At 37.5% G+C, this 16,509-nt stretch overlaps 1 pseudogene; it reads left to right on the forward strand.

The window, feature by feature from the left end:
- The first annotated feature begins 364 nt into the window (after nucleotides 1-364).
- On the forward strand, nucleotides 365-15,536 carry LOC126204246 (60S ribosomal protein L8-like; annotated as a pseudogene).
- The last annotated feature ends 973 nt before the right edge of the window (nucleotides 15,537-16,509 follow it).

Genomic DNA, 16,509 nt, shown 5'->3' on the forward strand with positions numbered 1-16,509 from the left:
AAAACCCATTTTCTCGAGATCAGAGATGCTTCTAGACACCCTCCCAGCTTTAATGAAAATGTTAGTATGTTAGCTAAATTTCATGATGTAATATGCACTAAACGCAAAATCACAGCTACCCCTATTTTTCATTCCAAATACAACGAATTTCGCACATTGTGTTATTATGTGCGAGATATCACAATAGCTATGATCGCTGATGAAACGATATACACCTCACCATGAATCTTATGTATAAAACCATAAATAACGGAAAAATCACCCAATAATTTCTGTAATACCGTTTGAGAGAGGTTGGAGGGTGAATGATTCGGCTTCGTCAGCATAGTGCATCGTCCATTGGCAGCAGCGAAGCTGATAAACAATGTCTCATATATTGTGCCTCACCATAAGGCACACGTGTGCAACAATCGATGCCACCATCCAGCTGCCATTGTGCATTGCTCTATTGGATATGAAGGTGACATTACCCATGCAAGTTCAAGCCATGTCGAGCTGGCCTCCACACGTAAGCAACTTGCTTTCCCAGGAACAAAACAGTTTTATCACGACTGCCATCTGGCAGCAAAACGTGTGGAACTAAGAGAATTAGTAAACACATTATCCATGTGTGAAAATAGACTATTGTGAATCTGCACATGAACACTAGAAGACAATAAAGCATGCATGCACGAAAGGGGGTACTCCAAGAGTACTTTTTTCGGGTTATTTTTATGATTTATTGTTATTACTGACGTCTGTGGCCAGCAGGTAACTTCACGTTTTCATGTGGATGCTTTTGGGCATTTTTCATAGAATAAATTTTCGAAATTCAGTAATTTAACAGAAGCAATATTTTTTACTGGCAGACATTCTTTTATCCAAATTGTTTGTGAAAAGCGCATTCAAGTCATAAAGTAGGCATACAGTGAGGAAAAATGTCTGCCATATGATCCTTACAAACCACTGTATGATAATAAATTTATTTCTGAGAAAAGATGCATATAGTTTTATGTGTATAATTTTCAATCTTTGTATGTAGCACCTTAATTGACGTAAGTTCACTTTTGATTTGATTGCAGCTTATGCTCCACTTGAGCATGACAGGAAGGAGGAACTGGAAGTAGTCACTGAGAGAGTCCAACCATAAACGGTATAAAATGAAAGGTTTAATTCTTACTTCCAACTAGGTGGTTGCCTCCTACATTACTGCATCACTTTGGGGAATTTCATACTGTATCATCGACAGCATCTTGTCAAAATACGCATCTATTCCCATGATGTTCCAAAATTTCTGCGGATATTCTGGACTCAATTTCTTCATCGATAAAAAAAAAAAAATAAGCCCATGCCTTCACCTGTTGATTCAGATAGGGTCGTACCGAACAGCGTCTGGCTTTTCGTCATTGTAATTTGTTCTGCCCTAATCCTACAGTTATAGATGCTGCTGCTGATGATGATGACGATGATGTCTAGTTTGTGGGGCGCTCAACGAAGTGTTATCAGCGTCCGTACAAATTTCCACTCTTTTCATGGTCCAGTCTCCCCATACTCTCGAATGATGATGAAATGATGAGGACAGCACAAACACCCAGTCCCCAGGCGGAGAAAACCCCCGACCTTGGTTGGAATCAAATACAGGACCCATGATCCAGAGGCAGCAACGCTAACCACTAGACCATGAGCTGCGGATGGTTACAGACACTACAATTGCAATGGCTCCATAAACAATTGCGTCCTAAATGTACGAAATGCTGTACAAACGCATATTTGGAGAAAAATATGCTTGTGCAGATAGGTGTCATAATATAAAACGAACGGTTGAGCCTGGAACAATTCAGTGCACTAATAAAGTAATTCCCTCATAGCTGCAAAAGAGAACAACGATCACTTAATAACTACGAAACTTTAAGTCTTGGAAATGTTCTGTTAGAATGATCGATTTTGCAACAAATTAAACACTCCTCTTTGAGTTACGAACTTTATTGCCTTTTAGTGGGCATGCGCAGATTTGCTCGATGAATATCACACGCCGGCCATGGTGGCTGAGCGGTTCTAGGCGCTTCAGTCCGGAACCGTGCGACTGCTGCAGTTGCAGGTTCGAGTCCTGCCTTGGGAATGGATGAGTGTGATGTCCTTAGGTTAGTTAGGTTTAAGTAGATTTAAGTTCTAGGGGGACTGATGACCTCAGATGTTAAGTCCCACAGTGCTCAGAGCCATTTGGACCATTTGATGAATATCACACATGTATCGTGTATCAGGCGATCTGAACCAGTCTGCAGTTCCAAACGTGTACGCCTGGAATGCTGTTGCAAAGGTGTATATCTTTGTTACATTGTGTAAGGAAGTGGCATCAAAATGACAAAGCCAAGCGCTCATACAATTCATTCAAGTTTTGTTGTTTGTAGCTATTGCTATCTCAGTAATAATATCACTCATCTTAGTATCTCCTGAACGGTTTTATAGTCAGGTTTCACTAACTGACATTTAATTGTAACAAACAGTACCAAGAATGATGTGTTTGTGACAAATGTTCATGCACCTTATGTGGGATATTTTCATAACACACAGCTTAAAACATGAACACAATCAAAGACAATTAATCCAATGTAGCGTCTCCAGACTTCTTCATTTGCAGACTGCTATCAAGTTTCATGGCTGCATATATTTGCATGTCATTTTGACGATAGTTCTTGGTAAGCTGGGAGAGACATGAGCATCTTCCTTTGCTTTAAAGAACCTGGGAGACGCCATATTGCATTTTGTCGTTTTTAGTCAAATCACATTGAGGATTTCTCTAAAACGCATTCGGATTGATATAATTCGTTGTAATGAAATGATGAAAAACGTCATATTAATGGTTAAAAATTTTTTAGTATTTCATTGTGTGAATGTATTTCGTTTCAAGGCAACATCAAACTGAAGATTTATCAAACACACTTCGTTCTTTGTACGATTTGATATAATTAAATGACATATTGGCAGTTAAGTCTTCAGGATATCACAAGATACATGACAGGGTCACAACTTGTATCAACTCATTGTAGTGTTATTGGTAGAAGCTGGGGGTTATGCAGTGTAAATTTACATCTATGCATGAAGGACCCAACACAAAAGCGATGGCTCACTGTTGATATCACCAACATTATCAGCCACTTTGATCCCACCACATAAGAGCGACTTATCAAGCAATTGCGACTAGTCTTACGAATGCCAATGTTGGAAAATGCTATGCTGCTATGGAAAATGAGCTGCTATGTTTAGCAACAGTGGCAGTTTATCTTCATGAACTCTAGGAATTGTAATTTCTTGTCTAGATCTTTTCAGTGTGTTAATGCAGTTACCATTCCATGTATTAGCTTCCATTTCATTTTTCATCCTTTAGCATTATAACTGAACTGCAAATATTTACATAGATACATCTTAATGTGTCTATAAAAAAGTTGTCAGTCACAACACTATTGTTTAACCATTACTTTTGTTATGTATTGTATGGTGGAGAGTTAGATCATATGAAATGAAAATTGGTGTGTGTAGCTGTGTAAGAGATCTGCCCTTATCATTTAAAGAAGAAACTGTCTCCAGGAACATTGTAGCTGGGATAAAAACTGGCTAGAAACTGAATGTGTGATATGAACTCAGTGTAAGAGAGATGGCAGTGTGTACAGTTGCCATATGAAACACAGGAAAGGTGTACCAAGATTTCGAGCCTTAGATGGCACTGAACGCCATGATTATATCCAAGGAGTTGTTAAGGATGTAATACATGACGCAAGATTTGGGACTAATCCTTGCAGGTGTTCAACTCAGAGACCTATACAGATTCAAGACGTGTAAAGAACTCTTCATTGCACGAGAAGGCATGTACACAGGACAGTTTCTTTGCTGAGTAAGAAAAGCCAACTTGCAAATTGGAAGTGTGATGCCACTCTGTACAATGATGAAGGGACAATTTTTTGCAATCTGGGGGAGCAAACAGGGGTTTGTGGTTACACTGCTTATGCTTCATGCAGTTATGTAACTGTTTTGCACATAACCCAGACACTGAGAAAACTCATGCGAAGTTACCATCCATTGCATAGAAAGTTATACCTACAAACAGCTGAACCATGGTTGATATTGTAGCTCGAGGTGGAAGATTTGTAAGCCAATTCTTAAAGCTGGACCTACATGCCATAAATATGAGGCTAAGTGTAAAGTAAGAGGAGTATCTATGAATCCAGTTGAAAATCCTGATGGTGATGGTACATAACTGTACTCTGAAAAAGCTTCGACTGTTAAAAGTAGAACTAGTTCTGGTAGAAAGATTGGTTCTATTGCTGCCAGAAGAACTGAAAGGATTAGTAGTGAAACCAGACACAAAGAAGGGATACAAGTAAAAGCTGACTGCAACCTGGAACGCCAAAATTCTTTTATTAGCTTTGACGCCTCTAGAAGACACTGGGACTTCTTGTTAATTTAATGGAAGTATGTCCTGTAACATTCGACATTATGTATGTGTAGGAGTGCTCTCTCTCAGGAGTGTATTTGTTGAGTTTTGTGAACATACCAGGGAATATGGACCAATGACTCGCAAGAACGATTATCTGAACCACATCCACATTAACTGAAAAAATTGCAGAGATAATATGATAACAAATGCTATAAATGAAGTGCTGATAAAAGTATTTTCATATATTCAATAGCAAATACAGATAAAGTACTAGAGTTTCGTGAAAACTTCCATTTTTTAATTAAACTGAAGTGTATACTTTTCAATAAACTGTCTAGTTTCTTTTCCTACCAAAACAGTTACGTTTTTGGATTCTACATTCAACTGTTACTGGAGTATGTGTACTAATATACCTATTGCATTTCACTATCCAGGAATGGAGAGAACATAAAATTTTGTAAATATAACTGAATGATATGTATAGAATGGATATTGTGTCATGGATGAATCAACAGACATAGTATAGTTAATTCTAATATAACAATGGAAGATATTATGATTTATTCAGATATTAAATTGGGGGGTCAACTGACAGCCCGTCTACACCCCCTTCAATCCGGTTGACTCATATATGCCAATACACTGCGAAAGCACAGCTACATTATTTTGACATCACGTCTTTAGGCCGTTCATCTGGAAAGAATGAAGGGGAAATTCTATGTGGAAACGTAGGAGCAGTAGCACTGATGTACGTTGCAACGAAATTAAACAACTTTGCTAGCATAAATATCTGACACAGAAAAATACACTTGAACTTAAGCCAGATATGAATGGTCTGAAAAAAAAAGTTTTTCAGATGTAACTTCCCCCACAGGGGAGAAGAGCTGAACTGAAATCCATGGGGTAGTGTATTGGTGTTAGATGTAAGACTGTTTTGCGCAAAAGATAGACCTTCGTCTTGGTCCTGAAACACTCATGTTGGCTTCAGCAACTGAACGGAAATTGTATCTTACTTTTCATTTATATTGTGAACGTTTGATCGCCACTCTGTAGCACTCTATGAGGTTCGGAGTATGGCTGTTTAAAGAGGCTGCCAGCAGAGTGTCATCACACAGCATGATGTGACCAGCCTTTTCAATGCCTTGTGGTCAGACATTCGCTGTACACTGTGCGCCTGATGAGAGGATCTATGGAAGCAGGTGATATGTTGTTTCATTGTTACTTGTGACCGAACCCTAACGATTCTACAGATTTCAGATTGCGCTCTTATTTGGTTACAAGCTGCATTCAAACGCAAGTTTCTTACGTATCAGCATTCTGGGAAAATGTCTGGGCTGTCACCAGGCTTACCAGATCTGGACAAGTGATTGTTGATTAAATGTTATCTTCACGAACAGTGAATGAAAATCAGTTTTTCTTGAAACAAGCTGTGATAAGATAAACAAAGATTATAAAAGGAAAATTAACATTTTTACATACCTGTTTATATATATAGCTACATGGATTCAAGCCATCTTTCTTTATGGATAAACTGCATTGTCACACAATCAAAAAGGAACCGCGTGACCGCTACGGTCGCAGGTTCGAATCCTGCCTCGGGCATGGATGTGTGTGATGTCCTTAGGTTAGTTAGGTTTAATTAGTTCTAAGTTCTAGGCGACTAATGACCTCAGAAGTTAAGTCGCATAGTGCTCAGAGCCAATTTGAACAATCAAAAGACAATTCCTTGTTGTGTCCTCTCTGTAAATCAAATGTGTCTTTTTCCACCAATAAAAGAGCCAAGTAGCTCAGACGAATTTGTCCTTGTGTTTCCGGTTAATAGCTTTTTAATCGTTGCAAGGGAGAAAGACTCCTTTCTGCACTTTCAGTGGTAAAAGGAAATATTAAAATAAGTTCACCTATTTTCTTAACTTCACTGTACACTACAAGTCCATTTTACATCATATAATATGCATTGGTTTGAAAGGATTCATTAGAAAATTCTTAAAGTGAATATAACAGTTCCAGTTCATATTTCAGAGGCAGTATATTGAAATAAGAAACATATAGTTCTCTCAGTTCGCAAAATATATTTGTCGGAAAATTTTTATCGTAACTCGTAAAATTTTTAAAACCTGGTAATGTTAGAAATTTCAGCTGTTTCTATGATTCAAATCTTAATTTAACTTGAGGTGTTAATGTGTCTAGGACTTCACTGAAAACCTGTAAGTCTGAAGAATGGGTTTCATCTTCACAACAGTTTCTCTTTCTAGGCCTTTCTTCGTTCTCTTCATCAGCAATGCTCATACTTTCTGACTATTATTCTTCAAATCCTGTGTTTCTAATATTTTGCATTGTGGTAATAAATTCGTTTACTTTTTCTGTACAGTAACATATATTCATGCTTTTGTTTTGTAAAATTTCAAAAAGAATATACGAAAATGCAAAAACTTTACCGAACATAATCAAGAAAAAGTTGGTTTGAGTCCTTGAGAGAAATCGCACAAAGCTACAAGTATTGTTGATTTCTTCACTAGACCAGCTGCCACGTTCCTCTCCCATTGAAGTAGGAAACTGATGTCTTCTATACTGATGCACTGTGCTTACGAGCCTGAAACAAAATTCCATCGTGTAAGTGCAACACTTGGCATTTTCTTTTCAGTAGAGGCTTTAAGAGCATCTGTGCTTGAAACGCAATCTGAGAAAAAGCGGATAAACCATTAAGGGAAAGAAAAAATAGTCTGGTTTTCTTAATAAAGTTCACAGATTGGAGAAGTATGAGATAAGTTTATGATTATATTAGTGGATGATGGTAGCATCAGGATTGTCGGCTTTAATTAAAGTATGAACTCGAACATGCCCAGCCATTACTGCAGCACTGTCGAAAGCTAAGAAAAATTGTTTGGACATCCTAAGTCATCTGCAGTTATTTTTACATATTGAAACAAACCACTGGCTGTCTAGTCAGAACTTAGATCAGTGAACTGTAGAAACCGTTGCCTTCGTCTTCACCATAGCGTAGAATAGTAGATATTTGACTTCATGGTGACAGCAATTGTTTCTTCGAGCATGAGTCCACAGAAGTAGCATTATAACTACCTGATTTAATCTTATTTCTCACAATACTGGCCACAGCATTCGTCAGATCATTCTGTATAAGAGCAGAGGTGCCTTTGAAAAAGCTAGTTGTCTTTAAATTCTGAGACACTGCCAATTCATAATTAGACCAAAGTTGTAGCAGTTCTATGTAATTGCCTCTATTTAATGACTCCCGTCTTTCATCGTGGTCTCTAAAAGAACGTTCTTGATTTGCAATAGGTTCCATTGCAATAGATTTCTATTTTATTTCCTCTTTTCATTGTGCAAACCGCCAATAATTTTTTTATTACAGTTCAATCAATGGTCAACCTTTGAGTGCTATAAAAGATTTTATATGCGTTGTTGATCTGTTATGTTTATGCAAAGCTGCAATTAAATACGGTAAGTCTGCGAAACCCATCCTATTCCAGAACATTTTCTCAGTTGCTAACAGTACTCTGGCCAATAATAAAGTTTTTTTTTAGTTCACATGAACCATACAGCCACACATTTATCATTATTGTTTATATTAAAACACTTTTTGTAATGATTCTTATCTTTTTCCTCCTGCTGATACTGCAAGTGCGGAGGAGTCAGAATAAGTCTTCTCTCTTTTACTATCACTAACTTATCCTCGTATTTCTACTGCGAAAATGGTCTTTTCACTAACTGTTTTAGTACACATTGTTCATCCATTTCGAAGAATCAGCTCTAGAAACTGTCTTGACTACGAAAAAATAATAAAAATACTAATACAGCTGTTGAGGAGCGTAACAAGCTCACAAACACACCTTTTGTTGCTTTTAACTGCACGTGCTGTGCAGAATTCCCAAATCCCGTCGTGTCCGTTCATTTCGGAGACGCCCATGTATGTGTTGCGACGTGGGATTCCGAAGCTTTGGCGTGCTAATTCTTGCGTTCCTCCGCCTCACACCTCCTGCAACGTAACGTAGTAATGGCTGCTGCAGTAAGCATTCTAAACTCTGCTCTCCCCTCTGTTCGATGTAGAGAGCGAGACATATTCCACCCTATACGCCAATTCATCATGAGGGAAACTGGCTGGTACTGCAATTATTATTGATATTACTTATTAATTTCTAGTTCATTTTACATATGGGTTTCGGTGATAGTTTGGCAGGCCACAATATACGCAACTGCGATCAGTCACTAAAATACTGATACTTTGCAGCCAGCTGGTCTTATGTTTTGTTTGTTTCGTCTATTAAAATTGTTTAAAGATGCCAAAAGCAGTCAACAGTTTTATACTGGCCTGTAGAAAGCACTGTACCGCCCCTTCGGTCGCTACGCGCTTAAATGGTCGTTTCACCGGCCTCGTGCGCAATCGTAACGCAGGATCTTCACTGAGAAACGTATCGTAACTTCAGCCTTTGCGACAACCTTCAGCAAACACAAAAGCTTTATATTATCAGTGGAATATTTGCAATGTTACTACGTTGGCAAATATTGATGCTAATATCACCGTTTGTCTAATTTGAATTGTGTGCGCTCTGACTAAGCTGTTGTTAGGAAAAAGGCTATTGACCACTGTTTCCAGAGTAACTGGTGGATATATGAGCCTGATCGTACATTTCACGCACTGTCACAAATGCACAGCCATAAATTTAACGCTGTCTACCTTCCATGGCATTTCAACAGCATTATTATATCTGCTAATACAACAGTCGTTACTTGTGGGCATAGGAAAAGGTACATTTGTGACTAATCTTATTTCACCCTCTGAAATAAATGTTATAACTATGTTTTGCGGTAGCAAATCTATGAAGCAGATAAACTACTTTATTAACTTAGAAAATAATATCCAGTTTTATCACTGTGATTTTTGCTCAAAATTTCAAGATGGAAGCAAGCAGTATTGTTTCTGGTGCCATGCTTAGGCATCCATATTTACAGCTTTCACTTTAAGAAATACTGAAATTTGTTAACTAGTTGACAAGATTTCATTCAGAAAAATTTACGTCAGCAAATGGAAACAAGGTGACCAATGCACAAACTTTTTATTCCATTCTGATTAAACGAACGATAAACGAACTTCATCATATTTGGAATATGCAAACTCTTCAGATTATGCAAATGCTATTTTTGATGTAAATTTAAGAAAAGTTATTAATTATAATATATGAGACAGGAATTTCGATAGTGACTTACCTGTATGTAAAATGAAATTCGAGTTACGTTGAATAACGAACTACATTGTTCCAACTTAGCCCAGTTTTAACACTTTTACTGTTACGAAAGTTACTCCACTACATTGTCACTTCTACTAAACAATTTAGAATTTTAGCCATGTTGCGTCGTCGAGAAAATGGTGACCAACAATCTTTCACAACTTCTTCACATCTCTAACAAAATATTTTAAACATCGTCTAACACAACACTTTCCAAAGCCGTTGCTCCAAATGCAGGCATGCCTCAAAAAACTTCGATGCGTCGTAAGTCTGGAAATTGTTGCATCAGTGACTTCAGAAATTCAGAGACGACATAATCCTCAGTTGGTAACATCCATAGAGTAGAAATATCTCTGGAGTGAGCATTCAGAAGCGCAGAATTGATTTCGTGTTGTCAACATACATTGCCACAATTGTCACGTGATCTCGGGACGCCGTACATTAGCCCGACATTTGTCCTATAAATTTTGAATGTTGTCATATCGCTAGTAAAGACAGATTCCCTTGGTAAGTGCTGTGGATTTAGTATAGACGTTTTGCAGGCACCATAGCAATTTATGTCTGATATTTGAAATAAATTGGGCTCTTAGCTTTGAAGAGCAAAATGAACGAGCATGACGTCACAGAAGCTTCACGTCAGCATGTATTTACAGTGTCTTTCATGTCACATCTCGTCAAGTCACTTAACACAGTACTGAACGGCGAAATTGAGGTTTTGAGTCACCATCCCTAATATGTATAAAATGTTAGAGTATAGTATCAGAACTGAGGAGCTAACAACAAGAAAGATTGTCAATGGCCAAAGCAAACTTTATAACCTATGTTATTGACCAATTATGTTTGGTTAATTACTGAGAAGTGAGACAACGTTTCAAAACAACGACAATTATTTGCTAGGGAAAATATGTACACTCATAGACATCAAAGAAAGCTTCAAACGAATTAATGAAGCCTGTTAAACGTATCCATTGTTTTTTCTTACGTAATTAATAACGTCATAAACAACTGTATTTTACTCCTTCATTAAAGCTGACTTTTTTGCTTAAAATGTCATATGGTGGAATTTGCTTCGTCTACTTATATATATACATTGTGGACGTCAGCGTCGTTGTGTTATTGTAAAACCTAAACAACTTTTCGCCTTCAGATATACGACCTCGGTTGTGTAAGAAAGTCGAAAAAATGTCCCAGTCGTCATGGAACATCTCCAATTTGTCATTAAAACAAAGCGCTATTATAAAATAAAGATTATGAAGATACAACAGTACAAAATCCACTGTTATAAGTAGAATGAGCGCGGCGAAAATAGGTTAACTTAAGATGTTAACAGACTGGTACCGTTAAAATTTTCTTCCCGAGAAACCTTGACGTACCGTGAAATGACGTGACGTTTCGTTGACGATCTGTGCAAATGCCTCCATTCGAAAGGTATTGTAGAATGTTTTGGTGTTATGTGACGAGACGTGACGTCACCTGATGGCGGACGCGAATTGGCGTTAAACAATCGACGTCGTCCCTAGATCACGTGACAATTCCAGTTTAATGTTGACAACATGCGCAGGACACAATGTTCACTCCAGAGATATTTCTACTCTATGGTAACATCCAGTGATCTCTATACTAACTGGATGGCGAACTTCGGCTGTCTCAGCGTGCCGTCGTCTATTAGCGCCGCCATATTGCAGTTAGGCAAGAAACTGTATGTGATATTTTAGCTAGAAAGGCGGCACTCGTTTTCGTTTGGAAGTTTCTACATTCTTGACGATAATAAAACTAACTAGCTTAACATTAAAGCAACGAGCTACCAATTTCGTTTTACGCTCATGAACACTGAAGTCTACTGTAATATCGTAAATATAAAGTAGCTAAAGGCGAAACAATATTTTTCCCAGGCGTAAGGAACAGTTTTATTCACATATGTAATGCACTTATCAGTGGCGACATCATCGTTGGCGTCGGCAAAAAACGTAATGGGGTTTATTTAAACGTGAATTCGGATATCTACAACAATATGCTAATTATTGTCAGGCACAATATGAAACAACCAAAATTACTTTGACACTGACACGAAAATTGTTCTCTTCGTTTACTGAACTAATTCACATGTACCAATGTGAAAATTGCGATGAAATCAGTTAGTTTAAAGTGCATATTTAACGGAGAACTAACGTATATAAACAGTTCAGTCAATCTGGGTAACTTTGCACCACTTTTTTCCGTCTTTTTGAAAGTACTGTACACACAATCTACATCACAACAGACACCAAAATTTCACCTGTATTGCTGAGGTGTGGTTGGCAATGAGGAAATATGTACTAGAGACGCTCTCATGGAGTAAAATTCCAGTTTTAATACTGGTACAAAATTACTCAGTCATTCTGGGTAACTTTAGTCTTAAAAAACATAATATTTTTCCCATATCTAATGTTCTGAATAAATTTACATCCCAACAAAAGGAAATCAGGTGTTAATAAGAAGTAAAAACTGTCTTGATTCAGTTTCCAGATTTACTTTGAAATATTAAGGTATTTGTATCAACCTGACTTTGTTCAACTTAAATCACTGTCAGAAGCTCACTTCACAGTCAAAGCAATTAAAGAAAAATCACTAGCCTAAGAGCTTTTAGGGAGGTGGAAAGACATTTCAATGAATCACAGAGGTAATAAAATCGTTACATTTGGTACAAAATAATACAAACAGTTGGAACACCAGCCATTTGAAACAAGAATAGCAATTGGTACAAAGATACTATGATTAGTTAAAAGTTGCCCTGATTGTAATGACCAGGGAACACCTTCATATGTCTATGTACTTTTTTATCATTTGTAAAATGATGAATACTGTAAACATTAAGCATGAGCAAGGGTATTGAAATGAGAACACAAAAACACATTGAAACACGAAATTTATTTTTGTCATTTCCATACATTTTTAACCACTGCTGCAATGTTACAAGCACCACACTACACATTACTGAACAAAATAATCTTACTGAGTTTTTGTCTTACACTAGTTGTATTGTGACCTATTTTCTCTAGTGAAAACCTTTTCCCATATGTTTTCAGCCGCACCTGAATGTACCTGGATGCAATCTTATGTACAAGATGTGTCTCATGCAAATCTTCAATTCCGCATTCATTATGGAAGTCATGGTCAAGTTTAGGGAATGAATAGTTCACAAATTTTTTTAAGAACACACATGACAATCTTACTAATTAAATGCTTTTGCCTCATCTCACCACTGACAACAAACATTTGAAACAATTTTTCTGAGTACTTCACCACAGAGTATACAGCATTACTTGTTTCAATAAGCTTGCCTCAGCCTACAAAGTTTGTGAATGAGCTCTTTTCTGCAGTACTAAGAAGTGCATATGTTGCGTCATTACAAACAATGGGTGGCCTAAGAATGTAGAGGCAGTCTGTATATGTAACTTGTTTTGAAATTGTGAGGGCAACATACCCTGCAATGTAGTACAAAATGTTCTGCTTGTATGTGGAAAACAGAGTACCCTCTTCAATAAGTGAGCACCATTTTTCTACTTCGTCTACAAACATACAAGAATCATCTACAAGAGGACACTTTTGTGATCAGAAATCATACAGTCCTACAGGTACCATTGAACACGTTTTAAAATTTGTACAGTTTCCCCCAACAGTGCTAACATTAGTGCCTAAAAGCAACTTGCACATAGCACACTTCAACTGATATGACTTTGGGTTTTTATTCCAACCCCCTCTAGATCTCACACATGAGATGAAGAGTTCAATATGATCTTGGGAAAACTTATATGTCAATAAATATTGCAGAGGAGAATTTTCCCTAGTCATTATTTCCAGTGCAATGGCTTTAATCGAATGCAGGTTCAAAATTATGCCAAAGGCAAAAGTATTTCTTGGGTGCTGCAGGAGAGAAACACCATTTACTTTTAAACTTCTTATATAAGATTCGGTCTGATGAAAAATATCAAGCCAATATGCCTGATTACTGAGTTTCAGGCTGGCTTTATATCCTGAAGCTAGAGGATTTCTGGAGTTAAAGACATCAAAAATTCTGTCTATAAATCTCAAAAACTCCACTGTTGCCTCACTACCATGGAATCTGGGATTGCCAGCTCTTCTCAAAAAATCTATAGTATCTGCAACACTAGAACTGAGTGTTTGAACTGCTAAGCTGACTTTCATCTTTTTACTAACATAATTAATATGTTGTCCTGACAACTTGTTAGCAAATATCATGCCTTCCTCAATTTGCAACTCATTTAGTTCTTTTAAGTACTGCCACTTAACATGGCCATTTGTGGACTCTATAACACCTACTTCTGCTAATTAATTTAGAGCAAGTTTCACTAAATAACTCATATCCAAAACACAGTAAACATTGTGGTTTGAAACTGGGTGAAGGAACTGAGAAGAAAAAATGTTTTGATGAAAATTAATACTGCATCCCAATGAACGAAGAGTACTTATATTTGTCCTTGTGCCATCAAAAGTGACTGCCCAAATTCTGATGCCTGAGGTGCTTAGCCTCTCCAGAGCAGAGTTTATTAACTTTGCCTGCACACTACCATCAAAGCCATTCACTAAAAAAAAACGTTACAGGACACTTAAATTTACCTTTTATGGACACAAGCATAAAAACTAATGCCTCCGAAGCTTCTTTCACTTCTTTTGATTGTTCAAATTCTCCTCCAAAATCTACATAACCTGTATACCTCTTAGTTTCCTGGTCCCACACTACCTGTTTTCTAATTGCCATACTGTCTATTATGAGGCTAGAATCTTTATAGGCCTTAGAAGAGTAAAAATACACTGTCATTGCAAACATTTTAATGTCTGTTTTGTACCTGTTTCCCTTGGATGGCACACTATTATTCAAAAAATTGCGCACTAATTCCACCTGAGTCCCTGTTTGTTGATTCAGGAATTCATGCAGCTTCTCTGTTAGATGACCCTTCTTTTTCAGAGCACTTATGATGTCTTTCATTGAATAGTTTTTCTTCTTTCTTCTCCTAATTTTTTCCTGCAGGCTCTTGATTTTTCTTCTCAGTGTCTCCACAACATCTGGTAAAAAACTGCATGTGTCAGTGGCCTTGCCAATCATATCTATTTGTGTTTGAGATCCACATTCCTTAGATGTTTCACAACTCTGAGAAAACTGAAACAAGAATAGAATACAAGTAGTACAGGCTCGAAACAAAGTTTGGCAAGTACTTATGAGAAAACATGTTTGTTTGAAAACAGAAACAATGTTTATGTGAAGTGACTAACCTGTTCAATATAATCATGAGTTTCTACAGTAGGCTGTTCAGTTGTTATTCTAATCTTTCGCTTGGTTGCTTTTCCTTGGGCATTAAATGCGTCGGAAACGCAAACTGTGTTTGCACTGCATCAGGCTTGAGATGCTTTCTCGAAGTACCAGGCCTTACTAAATAATCTTCTTCCAAGAAGTGATCTCCACACAAGAAACTAGCCCTTTGCGTTTAGTGGCAATGACCCACTGTTTCAGCAAATCAGCATGTATAAAAGCTCAAAATGTATTGTTGACAGGTGTGCATTGCTACTTGGATCTGATATTTGAGCTATGATTCATTCGTGAGTTGAACTTGCTACTGTGTGGACGTTATTGTTTCATTTCCCCGATAGTATTGTTTTACTCGGGTACGAACGTCAGTTACATCGTCTCACAGGCGGATATTACTATGGAGGTAAGATTTCTACTCCATCTGACAGATGGATATTACTCTAATCGAGTAAATTTTTTTTGTTATTCTCTTTACTTTTCAGATATCTCATTACTTGTTGATGGCTACAAGTGGATGGATATCTTGTGTGTCACAAAGAAGCAAAAGAATGGTGCAGATGCCTTTAGAGCAGTTTGAAGAAAGCGATGATGATTGTCATTCAAACGATTCTTATGTTCCCGAGAAAGATCACGTATAAAATTCAGATCATGACAGTGATTCTGAAATAGATGTGAATGATATACTCTGCACATCCGAGAATGAACCAGGTGGTGTTGACTCTCTTCAGAATAGGGAAGGTGATGACACCAAAACTGACACAGTTTATGATGGCAAGATGAATTGTTTCAGTCGGAGTTCCGAAGCGCCCAATTGTGGTACTAAGACACCAAACAAAAATGTAAGAAAAATTAGATTGTCATCGTGGTTAGGCCCTGCCAGTCGGTTAGGTAACGATCAAGACCCAGAGGAAATATGGCGTTTATTTTTTAACACTGAGATATTGAACGAGATAGTAGTACATACCCACTCAAAACTACAAGTGATAAGGAATATATTAGAAAATCCTCCGTAAAGATACAGATAAAACTGACATTGAGGCAGTGATTGGTTTGATCGTTCTGTGTTCGATTTTCAAGTCTGGACGTGAAAACTTGGCATCATCTTACGTAAATGACTGTACTGGACGTCGCATTTCTCGTGCAACCATGTTTCTAAAACGATGTGAAGTTTTACTGGTGGCTCTCAGATTTGAAGATGCACCTACTCTTGAGCAAAGGATAAGAGATGAGCCTGCAGCAGCTATGTCCAATATTCTCAACATTTTTATTTCCAATTGTCTGAAGGTATATTCGATTGGGACTCATGCATGTGTTGATGAGAGTCTAATCCCCTTTAGAGGCAGATGCCGATTCAAAATAGATATGCCCAAGAAACCTGTTAAATATGGCATAAAAGCCATGTGCCTCACAGATACACATTCTTTCTATCTGTATAATGCTTACAGTTATGTGGGGAAAGATAGTGATGGAGCAACACTATCTGAGGAAGACAAAAAGTTCCAAAAGCCAACACAGTCTCTGATTCGTCTTTCCAAAAGTATATACGGGAC

This window comes from Schistocerca nitens, chromosome 9 (genome assembly GCF_023898315.1).
Source record: "Schistocerca nitens isolate TAMUIC-IGC-003100 chromosome 9, iqSchNite1.1, whole genome shotgun sequence".
Taxonomy (NCBI): Eukaryota; Metazoa; Arthropoda; class Insecta; order Orthoptera; family Acrididae; genus Schistocerca; species Schistocerca nitens.